The sequence below is a fragment of the Stegodyphus dumicola genome, chromosome X1 (genome assembly GCF_044657685.1).
Source record: "Stegodyphus dumicola isolate Sdum_Otavi_A_Nest chromosome X1, ASM4465768v1".
In the NCBI taxonomy this organism is placed as follows: Eukaryota; Metazoa; Arthropoda; class Arachnida; order Araneae; family Eresidae; genus Stegodyphus; species Stegodyphus dumicola.
The window spans coordinates 48200293-48213577 of NC_140780.1; the positions used below are offsets into that span (position 1 = coordinate 48200293).

The 13285-nt window shown below is 33.7% G+C and overlaps 1 long non-coding RNA gene across 2 annotated transcripts in view; it reads left to right on the forward strand.

Moving 5' to 3' along the window:
* Positions 1-4411: 4411 nt before the first annotated feature.
* The window catches only part of LOC118188859 (uncharacterized), an 85143-nt gene continuing 76269 nt past the window's right edge, over positions 4412-13285 (forward strand). For both annotated transcript variants that reach the window (XR_004758185.2, XR_004758184.2), the window contains exon 1: positions 4412-4711. This is a non-coding gene — a long non-coding RNA (uncharacterized LOC118188859). The remainder of the gene's footprint in view (positions 4712-13285) is intronic.

Below are 13285 nucleotides of genomic sequence, written 5' to 3' on the forward strand. Positions count from 1 at the left end.
CAAAATTATTCCAGCATTATTTCCGCGCAATATGCTGATGAAGAAAGGTTCAAAATTTAGACCAGTGAACTAACTACATTCCTAAATTCAATTGTATAGAAAGTATTTCTGCAGATATTGATAACTTCATATTGAAAGCAAGTTCATTACTAAGTTATCTACGCATCTTTTCAAGGAATGGATAAATGAAATTTTAGAATAAAGCAAAAACAAATATTGATAAAAATTAAAGGATTTGATGAAATTAAAAATTGGAAGGCTTTACGTCAGAAATTTTTGCAAATGAAAAAACACTTTACTATTACCAAAATTGGTAAAGCAAGCAACAATTTTAGTATTTTATGAAAAAAGTTCTGCAATTCTCTTATTGAAAAAGAGCTGCATAATTCAACAGTCTATAGTATTTCCAAAAATAAAGAAATGTTAATAATCAACAAAATTTATGCTTTTCACCAAAAATGTTAAATTTCTCTTTATACTACAAACAATAGATTTGCAAATTTATATGCAATTCCGAAATTTCATTAAAAATCCTGTCAAATTTAGACTTATTGCAAATATTACAAGAAACTACAAGAATTATGCTTATATTTTTACAAATCTACTTAAATTAATATGTAATTTAATTTTTGATAAAGTTAATACTGATAAAACCTACCCCTGGATTGTTAACAAAAACTCGCAAATAGCTGAAAAATTAATAAATAAAAAGTTTACAATAACATCTGCTATGTCTTTGACATCTGTTTAACCTCTAGTTGTTTTCTAAAGAATAAAAGCTTTTTAAAAATATTTCAGAAAATGATTTTAATAAATCTGAGCACACGTTCAGATATATTGATGATAGTATTACATTGAATAATAATAATAACCTGATTGAAATTAGCAACATCTACCCCAACTATTTAAAACATAACAAGATCAATAAGAATCAATTAATTAGAGATTACCTGGATCTTAGCATTTATAATCGTACGGTAGTAAGACTATTTGATAAAAGAAGAGAATTCAGTTTTTCAACAATTAAACTTATAAATTGGAATACGAAAATCTCTGAACAAGTTATAGCAAATACAATTTTTAATCAAATTACCATAATTATAAGCAGAAATTGAAAAATAACTAAAAATTCTTCTTGTTACTAAAATTTTACAATAAAATGCAATTCCAGTTAACGTCTTTAACAGTCTACTTAAACATCTGGAGTTATCTACGCCCTATAAAATATTTTAAAGTGATGTATTTTTGTCTGAAAGTTCAAATAAAGAATGAAAAGATGGAGGGTGTTTTAAAGGATTTTATAATATAATTTGTGTATGTTAGCCTTACTGTATAATTTTTCTTCACTATACTTTTATTAATAGACGGACTACCCTATTCAAAGTCGTCCTGATAACCCCATGACGCGAGGAATTTATTCTTTTCTATCATTTGCTTCTTTTTTCCCTTCTTTTCCTTCTTGCATTACTATGATGGTTTCCAAATCTAAGAAATTGTAAATTACTTGCTTTTAATTCATCCTTTAGGAGATTTCAACCTTGCCATTGCCATTTTGTTTCGCCAGTGACACCAAACTGGCACCCATTGGCTTCTGCTTTTAAATTTCTGTCTTTTATTTCTTTATTCGCTCAATGGTAAGTTCTGAAACCATAGATTTCTGTCAATTTTTATGTATATTTCGTATTATTAAATTTTAATTTCAGTAAAATGTGTCTAATTATTTTTTTACTTTATTAGACACTAAATTTATGTCACATGGATCTTTTTTTTTTTTAATATTTTTATATAATTTCCAGAATTCCTCTGCGTAGCGGAGACATTCATAATTTTCGGGTGAAGTGTTATAATAAAATAATTTAGAAGGGTTCATCAGCTAATTTTGGATGAACAGAAAAACAGTAGTTTTCCTGGGAGGAGGAATTCAATTGAATGTGATCTACCTCCTCTTAATAACGTAGAATCTCTCTTTTTTTTTTTTTTTTTTTTTTTTCATTCCTTATTCCTATATATTTTGTACTTTTTTTATTTTACATATCTGTAGTTTTAGGGAATTATTCAGGTTTGCTGACTATTGATTGATATTTTTTAGACATTTACTGGAAATTTTGGATTTTACTGTCATTGAATTTCATGTTTTTCGTGTCTCTGTGAATTTGGTTCTAAATTTCTTACTTTTTGTTTATATATAGAGATAAATAGATACTATAACTCTATACATACTATAATTAATATATATATATCTGTGTGTGTGTGTGTGTAAATACATAAGAGTAAGATATGGCTAAAAAATTGTTTTAATACCACGTAATCGAAACCAAACGCAAAGAAACTTTCAAAGAAGCAAAATTCATAAATCAAAAACAAAAAGAAAAAAATCAAAAACACGATTTCTATGGTTTTAACACGTAAGTTGAACTGGAATAATAACGAAAAATTATCCGTTTGAATAGATCAAGATGGATACTGGCTTGTTGAGAAGGTAGCATTGATTAGCTTTTTACGGCCATTTTTCTGAAGCTGTCACTGGATTAATTTAAACAAAACAAACCGTTTAAATTAGTTAAGCATCTTAAATTAATTATATTAATGCAAAGTCCTCAAGTTAATGCATCCGGAGGCAGCTCTAGATTGCCTCTGAGAGGATTTGAATTATTTTTGTCCTCACCTTGCGTACCTTTTTTTAAACAATTAATAACTGCCCAGAAAATAGAGCAACGAATAATGGATTATCGCCTAAAGACTAAATTCAATTCCATAGAAAACTGAATTTGCGTAGATCTCCTGCAGTATCGTTGTGCTATATATATTCTTCATCATGTTACATGATTTTTACCCTTCCACTCAGAAAAGAAGTCTTAAAGAAACATTTTTAATTTCTTATGTTTATATTCTCTGTTGCTTAGCATACATACGTAAAAGCGATTACAAAATGCATGCTTAAAAAAAGGATATTTAAAATTTCTGACCCAAAAGCAAACAAAATCAGTGGATCGTAAGAATTTTTTTCCCTAGTAATTTTATTTCCTGAAAGGGCATTTCATTTTCACTTTTATGTAAAAATTCAGCAGCTTTTAATTTTATTACATTATTTCATATGTCTTGTGCATATTTTGCATTTTGCCCTTAATAATAAAAATTGTACAAACAAAATGTCACACCATGGTAAGTTTAAACGAGGCCGATGTCAATAAACAGAAACTGAGCTGATTTTCATATAACTATGCAAGCCATTTTTTTTTCAATTTGTCGCATCTTTACTAATACTTAATTCATATAAGAAATACGCTCTTACAGAAATCAAATACGTGCTTTATGTATTTATACTTAACGGCTATATTTTTACTTCGTGTAAAGTGACACAAATTTGTGTTTATAGAACTAAGTTTCCAATTTATGCAATGTACGAAATTTTGACCTAAAATTTTAAGTGGATCGGATTCTATCTTATAGATGGTACAATGAAGGTTTAATCTTTTTCATGATTTATTACACTATCCCTTTTGGCAAGAACAATTCTTTTTTTGGGGGAGGCTTCATATATTTGTTTATAATTTAATCTTTTTTATACTATCGTTCCCTGTCCCACCAGCGGCCGAGCAGTAACGTCGCGGAACACCGGTAGTTCGGTCCGAGGCTCGAATTCCGCGAACGGGCTGGCTGCATGGGCGTTTTCGTGGTTTTCCCCATGTGTAACGTATATGCGAGCCAGTTTCCCTTAGAAAATCCTCCACGAAGGCATCCCTCCCTTAAGGCAGATAGCCCTCGAGTGCTTTGCCGTAATCTAATAAAACAAACAAAAAAAAATAATAACTATCGCTCTCTTCTTTATATTTAAATCAATTGCAAACGCTGTTTGATTCATTTAGGTATATATGTTGCGTGTTTTTGAGCTTAACATTTTAATACAATTTGATTTTACTAATCTTCTTAAGCTCCGTGGTAATTACCTCAATTCTCATTCAACATAAAGTCATAAAATTAATTGCTCTTTACATATGACATGAATTATGCACTGCTGTGTTAAAAAATACGTGCGTATGTTGTAAGTTACTTCTTCGTTGATGTAATTGTTTTACAAAGTGTGTCAGAGTTGAATCAAGACCTCGACCTTAGATCGTCATGCCAAGATTCAGAAGAAAGCTGACGTAAATGAAATGATTTTATTTTATTTATTAAACGGGACCTTTTGATTCTTTCCGCCTTATGTATAGATAAAAAGAATAGGAGTACGGAGAACAATATTAGCTTGAACATAAAAACAAACGAGATAAAATCCGTCACGAGACGGAAGAAAACAGGTAATGAGGATTTCCAAAACTCTTACCAAATGAATATTATACGACGATGCGAAATTCAACTCTCTTTCCCCCAGGTTTCCATCAAAGAGGGGGGGAAGGGGAAATGGCTGCTCTTCGCTTTGGTCCGCTCCGTTTTCTCCTGGCGATCTATATATAATGCAGAACCGGCATCTTATATTTAAAACCAGTTATAAATTATTACGCATTGTTAAATAATAGAAGAATGCCTTTCGCATTAGCTGTCTAAAGATCCTTATGAATTATTTAGCGGGAAATGGCGTGGTCTATCACCTGAAGTGCTGGGCGTGCCTTCATTTCAGAACAGCCAGGCTCGCCGGCAACGTCTTTGCCGGCTCCTCCGTCGACGAAGCCGTGAATGTTTGCATCGTCCTCCGCAGCAGTAAGGGATAGTGGTAAGCTCTTTTTTCCCCTTCTCTTTCAGTTAGGGCGCAGATTTAGTTGTTGTGGCTCTTTGCGGTCACAAACGGCAAAATGCTTTCCTAGTGATATTTCAAATAGGTTCAAAGCGGATTCTTCAAATGGTTTCAGATCTCGTCCGCCTGCCTCAGGTGCTTTAGCGGAATGCAAAAGCGCAGAAGAGATCGGAAAGAAATTTTATCCGAATTTCTTCGTTTCCTTCATCAGTATGTTACAATGTATCTGAGTCTTTGAACTAAATATATACGCTTCACTAAGAAATTTATATAGCTTCAAAGATAATATATGTGTGCACGGACAAATATAAAAATATATATATATATATACATAACCTATGAGAACGAAATCATGGACGTACGCAGTCAGAAAAAAAAAGTATGTATATAGTCGTAAAACATCTATATACAGTGTATTATACATGTTTCATATATTGAATGCATTTACATCTATACGAATTTATGTGTTTATATAAGTAAAGTACGAGTTATGAATTCAAGCATGATAATCCAATAACGAGGAAAGAAAATATAACGAAATGCCAAATTCATTTAAGAGGCTGTTACTTGATGCGCATCCATTCAGCTATAGGAATAAATTACTCACTTCTAAATTCTTTGCCTCATAAATTTCTTTTTAAATACCTGAATAGTGCTGTAGGATAAGAATTCGCATGCAAATTAATTAAATGAGCCAAATCTCCTCGTTACGTTGATTTTCACCTTTAGCAACTTTAACAAGTTTTTAACGTTAAGCAACAACTCTTTTTTTACCCTTTCTCTGGTTTTCTTCCAGATGGAAGCCCTACACTTTTTTTAACCTCTTGTTTCAGTTTTTCTGCATACATATGTTTCTTACTTTCTGCACATATTCCTGTTATTAATGAGTGATTTTCTGGTATGTGTCCGTCGTTTTTCTTCCAGATGGTAGCCCTACACTTTTTTTAACCTCTTGTTTCAGTTTTTCTGCATACATATGTTTCTTACTTTCTGCACATATTCCTGTTATTAATGAGTGATTTTCTGGTATGTGTCCGTTTTTCTTCCTTTTTAATTTAACGTTACATTTTTTTGCTTGTTTCAAAACCGGTATCATCCATTTTAATTGCGGAAAATTCTTGTTTGACGGGATTATTGCATAGGAATGCATAGCATAGTTCAGTAGTACTGGTTGGAATACTTAGCTGTTACTATTATGTTAGCTGTGAATACACTTTATTTATTATATTTGCACAGTTTTGATTCCTGAAATTTTTTCTAGCGAACTCTCGCCGAATATCAGTAAACTAGCATTCTGGGAATGTCTTCCTGTAGTTCTATTGCTTTGAAGGAAAAAAGTTATAGATTATTCAGTATTCTTCTTCATAAATTCTTGGACTTATTCTTCTTCTATTTTGTTGTTTACCAGAGTTTTACTAATATAAGTTACTTTTCCTTTATATTTTGAAACTCTGATGAATCTATGAGTCAGTTTAATTTCGATTCATATATGCATATGTCGGCAATTTATTATGTTATTAATTTCCTTATTGAATTATCATGAATAATCAACTAATGCAATGCCTTTAAGTGCATTTGCAGCCAGAATCCGAGTCGGGAGGGGGCAAAGGACATTAGATTCAGAAATTAAATTGGTAAATACGCCCGCTAGTGGTCGAGTCGAAAGACAGCTGAGCAATAGTAATCTGGCCTAAGAATGAATCGCATTGAAATGGGATTTTCGTGATTTTTCGCAAATACCATGTAAAATGAATACGAGATAATTTCTATAAAAACTCCTCCACGAAGCCATCCCTTTCCTTAATCTGCTGTAATCAAATAATCGCGTAATCGAATAATCGAGGAAATGAGTTAAGGACTTAAATACATGAGTAAGCAGATTGTTGAAGATTGGGGAATGGGAACATTGAGATTCTTGAAACAAATTTTTTCTTCTGTTAACTTTTACAATAATAATTTTAGTCCTGTCTGAGATTAACGTCTCTAGAATTTCTTACATATTTGAATTTTTCTTTTTTTGTAGTCATCCAAACGATCATCAGTCACTGTTGAGCGCAGCCAAATTTTTATTCTTTCAGTGCACTTAATACCCGTGGTACACGGTTCAAACAAAGAAATAGGAATGTTTGAGGAAGAAAAAATCGTTGTCACTTCTTTTATGAAATCTTCCAGTGTCAGCTCTTCATATTCTGAGTCTTTACTTAGTATACAAAAGTTATGTTTTACTCTCAAAATTTTCTGAGGGAAAAAAAAAAAAAAAAAAAAATCTCAATACGCTTTACCTTTTTGCTAAATATTTTATCTGGCTTCTTTAACACAGATCACAGATAACAGAAAAAATGCTAATCTGGAAAATCATTTCTCCTCTAGTGATGTTATAATAAACCCAGATCCATATAGTTATTAGAGATCTTTCCTAAAATTCCTTAATTTTAGATTTTGGAGAATTTGAAAGATGTTGTCGCACTTACAATCCTCGGTATATGCAGTTCAATGGTAGTGTTTTGAACTGGCGGAGGACAGAATAGCCTGACATAAAACATCCGTTGCTTTACAATGCTATTTTACGACAGTTAAAAATCTGTTAATGCAGTCCACGCAAAGTAGCATTTTCACATTTATTGATAGCAAAATATTAGCAGAAGGTAACATAAATATGATACAAGTAACATTTATAACAGAGGCATGGTTGAAGAATTCGAAATGCAGAAAATCGATGATGCATGTATTATAACTTTCAGCGATTATTCAAATTGAAATGATTGTCAATGATCTCAACAACTAGAAAATTTAATTAACAGCAGATTACTTTTTCTGTTTTAGAGGAACTTAGATTGAAGTAAAGAAGTGAAAATTAATATAATATGATAGTATAATTTTTCATAAGAATAAATTAATGGCAGATTCGGTTTTGGTTTGCTTTACGTGTTATGGCAAAAGCCTCCAGGGCTATCTGCCTAAGGGAAAGAATGTTTTCTTGGAGGACTTTCTAAAGCAAACTGACTCGTATACACGTTACACAAGAGAAAAACCACGGGGAAAACATCCCTGCAGCCAACTCGTTCGTGGGATTCGAACCTGGGACCGAACTCCCCGTGTTTAACGACTTTACCGCTCGCCCGCTGTGAGCTAAATTGCAGATTCGGATCACCAGTTAGTACTCTTACGCAAAAGGAAGAACTAGTGAATTAAATTTAGCGCAGAAATAATGTTGATATGTCGGCTATTATTATTAGCCATATTATTGCAAGAAACCGATATTCCCCCAAGCTTAGGATGCTTATTAACTGCTATATAAACATAAACAAAAAGAGATATTGGATCACTGCAAAATATTGAACCTTTGAAATTAAAATATAAACGTACCAAATTTTAATTTTTCGTGGCAGAATGGTTCTTGGGAAAAATCGCGCAAAAATCATTCGCACAAAAAATTATAACGAAGCATACAAGGGACTGTATTTTTATATTTATCTGGTGATAGTAAAGCACGCAAAGGCTATCTGCCTACTGGAAGGGATGCCTGGATGTCTTTCTAAAGGAAGCTGACTCCTATTCACGTTAGGCCCACCAGCGGCCGAGCGGTAAAGTCGCTGAACACTGGTAGTTCGGTCCGAGGTTCAAATCCCGCGAACGGGCTGGCTGCATGGCCGTTTTCGTGGTTTTCCCCATGTGTGACGTGTATACGAGCCAGTTTCCCTTAGAAAGTCCTCCACGAAGGCATCCCTCCTCTTACACCAACACCACAACACCTATTCACGTTATGCATAAAGAGAACCATAAGAGCACGCGTGCTTGAGAACGGGGTCAAATTACCTAAAATTTTGTCTTATCTACTCGATCACTGGGGGATCTAAACATATTAAAGTTGAGAGAAAACTCCATGCAAATAGTTAAAAAATCATATCAAAATGATATTCATTTTTATGAATTACTGTTTTTTAAACGAAATTATACTTATTTGGTTTATCCGTTTATTTGTATCAAATCTTGAAACTAATTTTTGATTCTTTAACCAACCAGACTTTCTTGAAATTTTTTACGTACCTGCTACGACAGTACACTACTCAAAGAAATGTTTTAAAATTTGAAGCAGGTTTCTCATTACTTAGTGCTGATATTTTCTCTCATATCCTTGTTTTAATCGTCACAAAATTTCGTTTCTTGTACCATTAAACAGACTGGAAAATAATATTTCAAATTAAGAGTTATTGGAACTTCAAATTTTGGAGGTTTTTTTTTTAAATTTTTCAACTTTTTTATTACTTTTATTATTATTATTATTGGTAACAGTAATGGATTTTCGGTTCGAAATATTTGATCCTTCCATTTTAACAGAGTACGAGTATAATTTTAAGTGATGGACATTTAAATTACACAAAAATTTACATTTAAGCGAGCATTTAAAGTGGCTGTTAATTATGTAAACAGATCTGGAGCTGGAAGTGTTTTCTGAGTTTTAAAATATTATCAAGTTTTCTTCACATTTTTCCATTGAGTAAAGTGCAGCAGGTTATAGAGATGTATATTGCAATATTTGACATTTTTAATTGACAAAACATTTTCTCTAACAGGTGAGCAGTTAACGTTTACACATTTAAATTTTAGTTGAATTAAAGCAGAGCTTGGTAATACAGTTTGAAAAGGAAGAGTTTCAAAATAAAATTAAAGAGTCTGAAATTAAAATTAAATGTTTATCTTATACACGTAATACAAAGTGATTCAAAAATACCAAGATATAAGAAGGGTAGATAGAGGGAACCGAAATAAGCAAATCTTGTGATGGAATGTGTGCGCTGAAACAGGGTTTGAAAAGATACAGGCCGTTGTTGAGCGACTAAATAAAAGCGTTTTGCTGGCGAAAATTACCATTCCCGATGCGAATTTTGACAGATAAGCATTCCTACAGGAACAGGAAATTCGGTGATATACATTTTATCTACACAGCTGCTGCTAAAACGGAGAAGCTAGAATTCAGAGAAATATTTCCCCGAGTACCTCCTCGGAGTACTTGCTTCGCTTCCGTCCGCAGCTCCGTAGATAAAATATATATTTTCAAACTCCACATTCGTGAAGCCATGAATACTACAAGAAATCCATACTGGGAGTAACAATTTAAGCCAGCAATGCTTTTATCTCCTGCTCAATAGCGTTCTGTACCACCTCAACGCACCATTTCGGCACACATATCCCATTACAAAATCTGCTCATTTCAGTCCGTCTGCTTACCTCTACATTTTTGCCAGACACTTTTAAATCATTCTGAACATACTGTGATGTATAGTACGAAGTTTTGTGTATGATTAATTTCAATCGTTGTTTGACAGCATTGCCCACAGCTGCGGAGCGGCAAAAGCCGCTGAACACAGGTAGTTCTGTCGGGGTTCAAAACCCGGCGAACCGATTGGCTGCGTGGGGGTTTTCGTGTTTTTTTTCATGTGCTAGTTTCCCTAAAAAAGTCATCCACGGGGCATTCCTCCCTTTCCGTGTAGTGCCTAGCTTCGGAGCACGAAATAAATGTCTTCCTTTCACATTCCCCTTGTTTTTTATGACAATTAAAAAGTCGCAAGATATTTACACCTGATATTTAATCAACTGCTTATTTGGAATATCAATTGTTTATTGCAGTTTATGAGGTATTTCTCCCACCTACTTGTCGGGCCTTCGTGGTGTAGTGGTTCTGCATGCTGGGCCGGTATTCCAGAGGTCCGTGGTTCGATTCCCGGCGAAGGCGTTTGCGCATTTTTCATCTTGCCTGCTTCCAAAAATCCTCATGTCTCTACAGTGGCGCCCGAACTAAAAAGGGTTGTGGATGATGACCCTCCACACCCAGGATTTGGCAATTGGGTCCCCTAAAAACTCCAGTCGCCCATTAAAAGGGGGAGTATATGAGGTATTTATTCCACCTTCTTGTCGTGCCTTCGTGGTGTAGTGGTTCTGCACGCTCGGCCGGTATTCCAGAGGTCCGTGGTTTCATTCCCGGCGAAGGCGTTTGCTCGTTTTTCATCTTGCCTGCTTCCAAAAATCCTAATGTCTTTACAAGTTTAACCTATTACACGCGTTTTCTAGTTTGTATCTAAAATTTTTTTTGGAAACTTGAAAGAAAAAAATTTTCAAAACATGCATATATTTGCCGATGACGATAATAACAATATACGCTTTTAAAAAGTTATACAACTGCTGCAATACACGGAGGAGATAAGAAAAAGGTGCGGAATTACGTTCTTACATTTGGTTTCATTTCTTACGTACTGTTAACTTCAAAAAGTGGTGTGAGTGTGGCTTAAGTCCAGGGGCGGCGCTGGACGTTTTGCTACATGGTACGATCTCTGCGTGTAAAGTTCATGTCCTAAATTGAAAAAATGTAGCCATTTATAAATTTTGTTGCTCGATGCTTCACTTAAGTCTACATTTTTTGCTGCTTCTAAATTCTTCAGCACCGGTTGCAGTGGCCCTGGTTAAATCCAGCAATCGCCTGTACGCTCCATTGTTTTCCCCTATACACAGGGTGATACTAAAAAAAATCTTCCCCTATATATGAACCCTCAGTGACTTATCCCCTCGACCAATCGAAATAAAATTTCAATTTTTGTTATTTGAAGATATGTACTCGAGATTTTGATGAATTAAAAGAGTAGCGCTCTCACGGTTACGGTTATAGTGAAAGCATTTCGAAGTTTTCTAATGGCTACACACATTCTTTTCCCGTGCAAACTGATCAGCACATTCAAAATCCATAAATGGCTTTGGAAAGATGCCGTATGACGAAAATTGGCGGCGTATAACATTTGCAAAGAAGACCATTGTATAGGACCAATGAAAACATAAGAAAAGAAAGAGAAAGAAACATTTTATTGAAACTATAAGATTTCAACGTGCCCACCTTCGCATACGATAATGATTGTTGACAACAATGATGAACGTAAGATCGCAGGAGAATGTATAACTTTACATACATTTACAAATACCTATGCCTTCTCCGGGATTCGAACTCAGGCCCAGGTACGGCAGTCTGCGTCGGAAACCACTATCCCAGTTGGGCGGCAGATTATGGTAACGAATAAAGATTGCAACAATTTCCTCTCCCCTTCTCATTAACCCAACAAAGACATCTGAGATTCTTAAATGGAATAGTCCCTTATTTTTCCCAAACAAGAGTTTATTTTGAACCCCCTATTAAGGAAAGACTCATTTATCAACTATTAAGACAAAGAAAGAATACTGTCTGTAAAAAAACCCTGAAGCGACAATTTACCCACTACTCATTTGTATCTTTTAAGGAGAGCGTAGATAAAAGGCAGTCCTGATATCAACTGATAGGCCGACTACTGGTTATCCACATGACAAACTGAAAGGTCAGGAAAAGATCGTTGGTCCATGGCCCTTTGAATTTCTGCGCAGAATATTTTGCTGGTTAATATCTAAGCAGAAAAAAAAATCAAATAAAAAAAATCTGAAAGGTTTCAGATTTTAAATTACGTCCAAAGGGTGTTTTTTAACGTTTTATGTGTTACCTTTATTTATTAAATATCATGTTCTTTGCACTTAAACCATAAAATTCAGTTCAATAGCAATGTCGGAAAATAATTTTAAAATGAGCATTTTTTAGAATTTCCGATACACAGTTCCGCGCGCTGGAGATGAAAAGGTTTTTTTTTTTTTTTTTTTTTTTTTTTTTTTTTTTGTCTTCCCGTAGAGTGTTGCCATTGCTCGCTTTGAAATCCTTGAGTTTGTTAATCAAGAATTCGTTAAAGTTTTACAAAATATGAAATCCACAATAAAGCAAATTCCAAATTTGGGTTTCCATATGCCCATATTCGCAGAAGGATTACGTCATTCAAAATTCGAAGGCTCAATGTACCGTTGCTTTATCACAATGCGAGAAATATACATACATTTATGCAGATTTTTCATTATTGTATTTCTTCAAATATAATGCAGGACTCTAACATTTGGTGGCAACAGTTTGAAAAGTAAAACGGACATTTATAGTGATTCAATGCAAAATCGCAAAACGAAAACAATAGTCCGTCAGGGACAAAGCCCTTTTGGACTAAAAATTGCATTTGCTTAGCACGGTGCAAGTGCACATCTCTGCACCCCACTGGCTACGCCCATGCGTTTAAGAAAATTGTCATTATCGTCAATAGCTACCTAATTTAAGCTAAGTATATAGCAGCTCTTTTAAAGGCTGGATGTGAGGACAAATACATATTTTTTTGGACAGAAGCAGATATTCGTTTATGCTGTGGAATTAGTAAATAAGAAAAGAAAAAGAAACAGTATTAAGAAATATAATTAAAACAAAATGAAAATATTATTTTTTTGAAATTGTTATTTTTATAAAATATTTAAATTATAATACTCCACTCCAGATATATACAGTGGTAGCCAAAATTGTGGACACTTTTGGAAATTTTTATGTTTTTGAACTTTGTATGCTTATAGAAAACGTTACGTTTCACAAAATGCAAACTTGTATATATCATTTTAAAGAGAATTTATTACTGAATTCAATACAAAACACAAAATTCAATACAAAAAAGTTAAACG